A 10,111-nucleotide genomic window follows, 5' to 3' on the forward strand; every position below is an offset into this window, starting at 1 on the left:
TTCCTGAACGGTATCCAAGACAAAGAACACCAGTTGTAAAATTAAAAAAAGAAAATGTTACTGTCCAACTGGATTGAATTTTAAAGAACTAATTTAGTGTGTTCTGTTTGTGAATGATTCTCTTTTTCTGCACAAAAGCCGAAATCGCGGCCCTGCTGTGGCAGCTGGTGGGAGCACCTGGTGGTCACGGCTGCCAGGGAAGCCTTTGGCCCCAGCGGGGACAAAAAAGCCTGGAAAAGAAGAAAGAGCGTGACACAATCCGAACCAAAGTTAAAAGCTGCCCAGTGAACTTTTGCTCCTTTCACCCAGGCATGTCGGTACAGAAAAACAAACCACTAAAAATACAACAAAAGCTCGTTTGATGGTGAGGACTGTCCTCCACCTTCTGGTTGAGGCAGCGTGGTTTTCCACCAGAGGAAGGAATCACCAGGGGTGGCCCCGAGGGGTCCTAAGAGGGCAGGGACAAGCTTCATGGGCAACACTCTGAATGGGTGTCACTGTTCAAAGCACAGATACCATCGCTTGCCACCCTTCTCTGCCAAAGCTGACCCACGAGAAATTTAATCAATTGAGATTCCAAAACCAGAATTCCTTAGTTCCACTCTTGCCGGATGTGATCCTTGCTTATGGGGTCTGATGACTTCATCCTAATTCGTACGCCCAGGAATTTTATTGGCAGATTTGGATATTCTTGTGGCGTGGCAGATCTTCCCAGGCGACCGTGTATTTTATGGGCATCCACACCGAGGAGAAGCAATCCTCATTTCAAGGGCTGCCGTAAGCACGTACCACCACAGAGGGCCAGACAAGCAGAGATGTAACTCCTCCTGGTCCTGGAGGCTGGAAGTCCAGGATCACGGTGTCCTCGGCAGGGCTGGCTCCCTCTGAGAGCTGTGAGGAAGGCTGGCTTCCAGACCTCTCTCCCCAGCTCCAGGGCAGTGGTCTCTCCCCGTGCCTCCACATCATCTTCACTCTTGTGTATCTACATCCAGATTTCTACCACAGTTTAGCCAGGTGGGTGACTGGCATGGACTATTTATATAATTTTTTTATCAACCTTTGCAATTGTACTGCCTTAATTAAAATAATGTGGAGATTTTTCCTCTTTTTCCATGCCCCAAACAGTATCCAAAAATCTCGTCTGTTAGAATTTTTTGTGACATCGACAAAGTCTGAACCTTTGGGGGAAGCTAGCGACTCTTTGAAAACTTTTTTGTATTTCTTTTCTAAAAACCTCTACTTATATCTTCTCTCTTCTGGGATCTTTCTTTTTTAAAAGATTTTATTTATTTATTCATGAGACACACACAGAGAGAGAGGCAGAGACACAGGCAGAGGGAGAAGCAGGCTCCCTGCGGGGAGCCTGAGGAGGAACTCGATCCCAGGACCCCAAGAACACAACCTGAGCCAAAGGCAGACGCTCAACCACTGAGCCACCAAGGTACCCCTCTTCTGGGATCTTTCTGATAAATAATATCCTCTTAGAAAATGATCCAGCTTTTCAAATTCAGTGTTTTATTTTTTTAATGAATGATGAATGAATTAGCTTATATCCTCAACTTTATTCCTTCCATCTCCCAATCCTACCACCAAACTTTTGTGTTAGTTCTGTGATAAATATAGTCTATACGTACGACCCTCCTTTTACCAAAATGTATCCAGTTATTCCTTAGTTGATCCAAATTCATCCTCTAGTAATCTCTTCAAGAATTGCTCATGAGGGACGCCTGGATGGCTCATCGGTGTCTCTGCCTCTCTCTGTGTGTCTCTCATAAATAAATAAATAAAATCTTTTTAAAAAGAGCTCATGAAACCATTCTCAAATCATGCATGTCCAAAATTGCCTAAGGTTTTGAGAATTAGAAGATAAGCCACAGATTGGGGGTGGGGAATTTGCAAAACATATATATGATAAATGACTTCTATTCAAAATTTACAGAGCGTTAGGGCGCCTGGCTGGCTCAGTCAGTGGAGCATACGACTCTTGATCTCAGGGGTTGTAAGTTCGAGCCCCACATTGGGTGTAGAGATTACTTAAAAATAAAATCTTTAAAAAAAATTTACAAAGAGCTCCTAAAATTCAACAATAAGAAAATAAACAACCCAATTGGAAAATGGGCAAAACATCTGAACAGTCACCTCACCAAAGACATGTGGACAGCAGGCAAGCATATGAAAAGATGCTCAACATCCTATATCAGAAGGGCACTTAAAACACCAGTGGGACACTACCGCATGCCTATCAGAATGGCTAAAATCCACAACCAACAACAGAGGCTGGCAAGGGTGGGAAGTAATAGAAGCTCTGGTTCACCGCCACTGGGAATGAAGTGTCCCACCATTATGGAAGACAATTTGGCCATTTCTTACAAAGCTAAACGTAGACTTACCATACAATCCAGCAATCACACTCCTAGGTATTTGTCCAAATGAGTTGAAAATGTATGTCCACACAACAACCTGTACATGAATATCTGTAGCAGCTTTACTCATAATTTCCCCAAATTGGAAGCAACCAAGATGTCCCTTAAGAGGTGAAAGGATAAGCAAACTGAGGTGCTTCCACACAATGGAATTTTTTTTTAATGAGCTATTAAGCTACCTAAGAACATGGAAGAAATTTAAATGCATATTGCTAAGTGAAAGAAGCCACACTGGAAAAGCTACACACCATAGGGTTCCAACTATATGATATTTTGGAAAAAAAAAAAAAAAAGCAAAACTATTTTGAGGCGGCAAAAAGATCGGTGGTTGCCAGGAGGAGGAGGGGGAAGGAGGATGGAAAACTGGCCTTCTCATAAAATCCTGACTTCACCTTCTTTCCTTGAGAATCGTGGGCCACCTCTCCTGGAGTTTGCTGTGGATCTGTGGACATGCAAGGCTGGCCCGATCTTTATCCCCTTGTAAGTGGCTTGACCCTTTATTTTTTTTCCTGGCTGCTCAAAAAATTCTTTATTTTTAAAATTCAATATGCTTGATCCATTTTCCTTGGCATAGAGTTTTCTCTTTCAATATATGGATTCATCTAAGGAAAATTTCTTGAATTATTTATTGAAATTTATGTATGTTCTATCAATTCTTTGGGATTTCTTCTTCAGAGATTCCAACTATGTGTGTATTAGACTTCTTTGCATGTCATACATAAAATATATGACATGTCTGTGTATAGTATAGAGATGCATTACATATTTTATATATATAAAACTTTCCTCATTCTTTTTAGTTCTACATTTATTCCCACTTCATTTGCTCACTTTCATCCCCTCTATTTGTCATGTCCTGTATAGTGTATTCCACAATGTCTGTCCCCTTCATATTCCTTTCACTGCATTTTTATTTCTCTGTGATGTTCATCTCTCATTTCTATTTTTTTTAAGATTTTATTTACTTATTTGAGAGAGAGGGAGAGCAAAAGCAGGGGGAGCCGGGGGGGGGGGGGGCAGAAGGAGAAGCAGGCTCCCTGCTGAGCCAAGAGCCCTATGTGGGACTGGATCCCAGGACCCTGAGGTCACGACCTGAACCCAAGGCAGACACTCAATTGACGGAGCCCCCCAGGTGCTCCTCACCCCTCATTTCTTTGTGCAATTCAACCAGTTCTCATGTCATGTCTCCTGTAGTCCCATAATCTCTTGTCTTGCATTTCAGCCTTATGACCTCCTCTCATCAGGCTGCTCGCTTAACTAATGTGCCTAGTGTCTGGTCACCGTCTTCACCTGTTCCATGGCAACATTTTTTCTGGTGGCTGTTTTTCATCTAACTGTGAGTTTAATGGCTATTCTCCACACCCGTCTCTCTGGGCATCTCTCAGCAAGGCTGCGCCATTGACCCTTAGACTATCACGGAATGGGTTGGATTGTCCTGAGCCAACTAATGGCACAGCAGCCTCCCCAGTATCTCAGCCCAGACTCTCCATGGGATTATTTTTTTAACATTTTATTTATTTATATTTAAAGAGACAGTGTGTGTGTGCTTGTGGTGGAAGGGGGGTGGGGGCATCAGGCAGAGAGAAAAGAAGAGAAACAGACTCATTGCTGAGCACAGAGCCCCACGCGGAGCTCGATCTCACGACCCTGAGATCACGACCTGAGCCTAAATCAAGACCTGGACGCTTAACCCACTGGGCCACCCAGTCACCCCTCAAGTGTAGGGTTTCTTGTAGGATCCTAAGCCCACCGCTTCGCTGCACAGGCAATGAGCAGAGTGATGCCGCCAGCCTTGCTCCCTGCAGGCCTTGCTCATGGTTTACCCCAGGGAAACACAGAATGACCCTGGGTCATTTCAGGGTTTCAGGCACCCTGAAAGCTGCAGCCCCTACCCCCACTTGCCATGTCCCCATTTCCCTTTCTCCTAATCCCAGGTTCCACCTTGTCCAATTGTGGAGTTTATACATATCTCTGAAAATGGAATTTCTTCTCCTCCTCCTCCTCCTCCTCCTCCTCCTCCTCCTCCTCCTCCTTCTTCTTCTTCTTCTTCTTCTTCTTCTTCTTCTTCTTCTTCTTCTCCTTCTTCTTCTTCCTCTTCTCCTTCTCCTTCTCCTCCTTCTCCTTCTTCTTCTTCTTCTTCTTTTAATTTCCATTCTCTTCACTCCTTTTATATACTTTTCCCAGCTCCATCCCTGCCCTGCCAGGCTTGGGTCTTACCAAGTCTGTAAATTCTTGTTGCTCCCGTCACTGTCACACGTGGAGTTCTGACACATGTGGGAAGTCGCTGCACTCTCTGCTAACCCTGTCCTCTTGCACCTGGTTTCTCCAGGTCCCGCTGCCCCAGCCTGGCACCTTGTCCCACAAAAGGAGCACAAAATAGGCATAAAGAGCCAGGCCACCTCCCCGCCCTGAGGCTCTTATTTTATAGATCTTGGTTGATTTCCATAACTGACCATTTGGGCCACTTTGCCTTTTGTCTTGCCTGGGCTCTAAATTCTCTTTAATGTTTTAAATTCACCAACAGAATGAGCCTGCAAAGCCCCAGGCCTCCACCCTCGACCCCAATAAAAGCCACTGGCTGCACATGCTCTCACTGCACCTGCCACCTCACTGTGGGGCTCCAAGTGCCCTGTAGAGTTTCCAGGTCTTTTTTTTTTTTTAAGATTTTTTTTTTTTTTTTTTTGACAGAGAGGTACAGACAGAGCATGCACAAGCAGTGGGAGCCACAGGCAGAGAGATAAGCAGGCTCCCCATAGAGCAGGGAGCCCTCCGCGGGGCTCGATCCCAGGATCCCAGGATCACAACCCGAGCTGCAGGCAGAGGCCCACCAACTGAGTCACCCAGGTGCCCCGTTCCCAGGTCTTTGGTAAGCGATAAATCTTTTTTTTTTTTTTTCAAAGATTCCCAATGGTCATTCCCAAAGGGTGTCTTGTAATCATACCACGAGGGCCAGGCCAGTCATAACATTGGTTTGAAAAGGGCACCCATCAATAATTGCAAGTGGCATGTGGTCAGCAGAGCGGGTGTCTAATATGGGAATGTGGGTGTGACTCGGGACGGAGAGGACGTGCGTAGGTGCAGAGAGCCTGGCCCCCGGAGCAGGCAGATGGGTGACAAGGGAACGAAAGTGCAACCAAGCCATGTGAGATGAGCCCCTACGATGTCCTCGAGGGACAAGCTCCCCCCAGGTCCCCCACCCCGTGGCCATGACCAGTCAGGGAGACTCTGGGGGGAATCTGGAACCGCTGGGCCTTGCAGATTTGCTAAGAAGCAGCGGTGCCCAGGCAGGAATCCAGGCCCTCTGCAGAGGTATGACCACCCCACTCTGCTTTAGGCACATCCCTGGATGGCACACAGGTTTCATTCCCCAGGGGGGTAGACAGTTGGCCACGAGAGCCATGGGAGGCAGATATTTTTCCCCTTCAGTTTGCAATTCATACTGGAAACGTCCACGTCCACTGTCAGTGAGGAGAGAAGGACGCGCTGAAAATCCCCCAAAGCAACCGGCTACTTAATGAAAACAGGAAAACAGGGGTGCCTGGGTGGCTCAGTGGTTGAGCGTCTACCATCAGCTCAGGTCGTGATCCCAAGGTCCCCGCATCCGGCTCCCTGCAGGGAGCCTGCTTCTCCCTCTGCCTGTGTCTCTGCCTCTCTCTCTGTGTCTCTCATTAAAATAAAATAAAATAAATAAAATAAAATAAAATAAATAAATAAAATAAAATAAAGTAAAATAAAATAAAATAAAATAAAATAAAATAAATAATAAAATAAAATGGATGACAATGACATATTCCAGTGTCTTGGTGTCTACTTTCCTTCTCCACTGGTTTGAGATTGTGGGAGGGGTTCATGTTTACCTGTTAATTATTATCATCCTTCTGAAAATGGCAACATAAGCACCAGAATTGAAAAATCTGAACATAGGGATCCCTGGGTGGCGCAGCAGTTTAGCGCCTGCCTTTGGCCCAGGGCGCGATCCTGGAGACCGGGGATCGAGTCCCACATCAGGCTCCCGGTGCGTGGAGCCTGCTTCTCCCTCTGCCTGTGTCTCTGCCTCTCTCTCTCTCTGTGACTATCATAAATAAATTTAAAAAAAAATCTGAACATAGAATAAATTTATGCTACAGGGATGCGCTGTGCTGAAGTCACTGGTTTCGTGGAAGGTCATGAGGGAAAACCAACCGGCAGGAATACTTTATGGAGCAGTCAGACTTCCCGAATCCTGCAGAGGCATCGAGATATAATCCGCGGGCTATTTTCCGTCATACAGGTGGAGCGCATTCCATGCTATTTCAAAAGAGTTTATTTATGGTAAAACATGTGACTTTGGGGGGAGGGGCTGAAGCTCTCTGGTTCTTATTTCATAGAAAAGGTTTTCAGCTTTGAAATTTGAAGTGTTCTTCACCTCCTGTTAAAACATCAGGGGTAGCAGGGCGCCTCTGTACCGACGCTACCACAGCTTATCCCGTTGATACGAAATGCCTCATTCAACCAGATTTTTTGAGAACTATTGTTCCAGCCACGCAGAATCAAGAAAGATACCACATAAGAAATAAATGATTTCCATCATCAAATTTCTTTTTAAATCTGACAAGGTCGGGATCCCTGGGTGGCGCAGCGGTTTAGCGCCTGCCTTTGGCCCAGGGCGCGATCCTGGAGACCTGGGATCGAATCCCACATCGGGCTTCCGGTGCATGGAGCCTGCTTCTCCCTCTGCCTATGTCTCTGCCTCTCTCTCTTTCTCTCTCTGTGACTATCATAAATAAATAAAAATTTAAAAATAAATAAATAAATCTGACAAGGTCAGTGAATGGGAGAGACACCGTCCCCCCCAGCCATTCACCACATCTTTTCTTCTCCAATTTGAAACTCCCCCTTCATGATTAAAGGAAAACTCTTGTTTCCTCTACTCATAGCACTTTGGACACCAAATTTAGGGGATGGGGAGAGGTTCCCACACCAACCAATTTTCCAACTTTACAGACACCAACTGAGTATCCGGCAGTTTGGTTATGACCCCAACTACCCAGAGTTAGCTCAGACCCCACAGGTAAGTGCTCGGTCCCACAGGACTGCCTTCCCTCCAGTTCAGATGCCATCTGCACCCCCAGATGGTCACCTGCATGTCTGACCAACCAGCTCTAAGTCAGGTGTGCCCATGAGCCCCCTCCTCAGACTTGTGATCATTTGCTCTAAGGGCTCACAAAGAAAACACTCATGTGTTACCGGTTTGTTATAAAGGATATGATTAAGGACACAGATGAACAGCCAAATGAAGAGGAATCTAAGGAGGCGTCCAGAGAGGTCGCAAGCGCAGGGGTTTGGAGTGCTACCACTCTCCTCGCACATGAAGGTATTCTCTGACCCAAAAGCTCTCTGAACCCCCTAATGGAGAGATTTTTTTTATATTTTATTTCTTTATTTATTTGAAAGAGAGAGAGAGAGAGCAGGGGAGAAGGGCAGAGGGAGAGGGAGTAGCAGATCCCTGCAGAGCAGGGAGCCCAATGCGGGACTCGATCCCAGGACACTGAGATCATGACCTAAGCCGAAGGCAGACACTTCACCAACTGAGCCCCCTAGGCATCCTTGTAGAGACTTTTACGGAAGCTTCATGACATAGGCATGACCAATTTTTAACTCAATCTCCATGGAGGACGAGGGGGGCTGACAATCCCAAGTTTCTAATCATGGCTTGATCTTTGGGGTGACCAGCTCCCAACCTGAAGCTCTGCAGGAAACCACCAGGGTCACCTCATTAGAACGAAAGATGCTCCTATTGCCCAAGAGGTGCCAAAGGATTCAGGGTGTCAAGAACTGGGGACAGAGACCAAATACATATTTCTGATTGTGTCCCAACTAGCTACTAAATTCTTATGTATATATTTTGATGCAATGGACATCTGACGTTTGGTTGGTCCACCCCCCTCCAACCCCGTGCCCCAGTCACCGTATTCCTGTGATCTCTCCCCTCCTTCCCATGGGGGGTCATCGAAGCAGCCAGGTCATGACATGCCCTTGCCCTGGCTCCAGTTTATTAGCACGGTGTTAGCGGACCCAGCGAGAGCCAGTCCATGTCTTCCATCCACGGGAGTTTGGACAAGGGGAGAGAGGGAGACAGAGAGGGAAAGAGGGTGCTATAAGGATGTGGACTGAAACACAGAGAAGCAGGTCTGTGGTAGGAGAAACAACGAGGCTGGAGTTCTGGAAGGAGCAGGGTGCCGGCCCCCGACTGGACTGCCAGAGGCCCCATGAGCTGCTACTCCACCCACCGAGACCCTCCTCGCTGTGCCTGAGCTTGTGCCCTCTGGGTTCCTGCCACAGACAAAACAGCCCCAGTTAATTCTCTGGATCCAGGTCTGGGATCTGTTCCTCGTCACTGATCCATCTCCTCGTTCCTGGGCCAGGGCCAGGTATGCTTTCACCACTTACTTTACAATTTAATATATGGTAGGACAAGCCCCGTGATTATTGTTCTTACAATTTTCTGCTGGCTATTCTCACATATTTTATGCTTCCTGATAAATTTAGAATCTTGGTGTCCAATTGCAAAAAAAAAATTGCATAAGAATTTGGATTCATATAACCTTGAATCTCTTAGATTCATCTAGAGAAAATGGACATCCCTGGAACACTGGGACTCGGTCACCAGGAATAAGTTGGCTACATTCCAGGCTCTTCATGGCCTTTATGAGTTTCACAGCTGTTTTCACTCACACCTTGCACCTCTCCTAAGTTCATTTCTAGGCGTTTTGTGTATCAGCTGCTTCTGCGTGTCCTCGACCTGCTTTCTGGAGTTTGGGCACCAGGTCTCCTGGTAGACGTCCCTGGTGCCCCACATCCCATCCCCTTTGGGCCACCACGGGTGGGCCACCTCCTCCTGTGGGCAGCCAGCGGCCACCACCATGCCCTCAGCGCCTTCTCTTCCCAGGTCTCCTCCAGCCGCGCCCCCCCCAACCCCCCCTCACCCCACCGCTCCCCATCCCCACCTAGGGGCCGGGAAAGAGCTGGCCCAGGGCAGCTGCAGAGTCCCCACCCAGGGGGAAGGGGCTGGGGGAGAACTGCTCCCCTGCTTTTGCATCCACTGCTCTGTGCCAGTGCAGAGGCCAGGGAGCCCTCTCCTCCCCCCCACCCCTGCCTCACTTCCCTTGCTCCCCCACTGCTTTCTGGCACCCTCCGCCAGGAAAACCCCGGCCTGGCCCTCGAGCCTGTCTCCCACAATCTGCTTTGGGGACCTGCAAGCCAAGATAGGCCCCCATGGGGTCCTGACTCATCGTGACACAGTTGACTTTAGGGGAGAATCGCTGGAGTCAGTAGGTTGGTTTGCGGCTGCCAGGAGCCCCGGCTAGATCCACCTCCCACCCCCACCTCCCACCTCCACGTCCCATGTCCACAAGTCCACCTTCCTCCTCCCACTACTCTCCCCCCACCTCCACTTCCCACCACCCTCTCCCACCTCCTACCTCCCTCCTCCCACCTCCCACCTCCCTCCTCCCACCTCCCACCACCCTCCTCCCACCTCCCACCTCCACTTCCACACAGCTGGGACCCCGCAGCGTGTGTAGTCCACAGCCCATGGGGGTCCCCCACGTTGTCCCTGCAGGGGGTGGGAGTGAGCACCCTGGGAGAGCCCTCTTGGCCGCAGGGGGCAGGGGCAAGGATGGCTAACCCAGTTGAGAGCCTCGCTGGGG

At 48.2% G+C, this 10,111-nt stretch overlaps 1 long non-coding RNA gene across 1 annotated transcript; it reads left to right on the forward strand.

Annotated features, from left to right (window-relative positions):
• The first annotated feature begins 617 nt into the window (after positions 1–617).
• Positions 618–7,276, forward strand: LOC118354766 (uncharacterized). The gene is made up of 4 exons (XR_004815837.2): positions 618–1,014; positions 2,830–2,903; positions 3,646–3,759; positions 6,551–7,276. It is a non-coding gene; the product is annotated as an uncharacterized LOC118354766 (long non-coding RNA).
• The last annotated feature ends 2,835 nt before the right edge of the window (positions 7,277–10,111 follow it).

This window comes from Canis lupus, chromosome 5 (assembly GCF_003254725.2).
Source record: "Canis lupus dingo isolate Sandy chromosome 5, ASM325472v2, whole genome shotgun sequence".
NCBI lineage: Eukaryota > Metazoa > Chordata > Mammalia > Carnivora > Canidae > Canis > Canis lupus.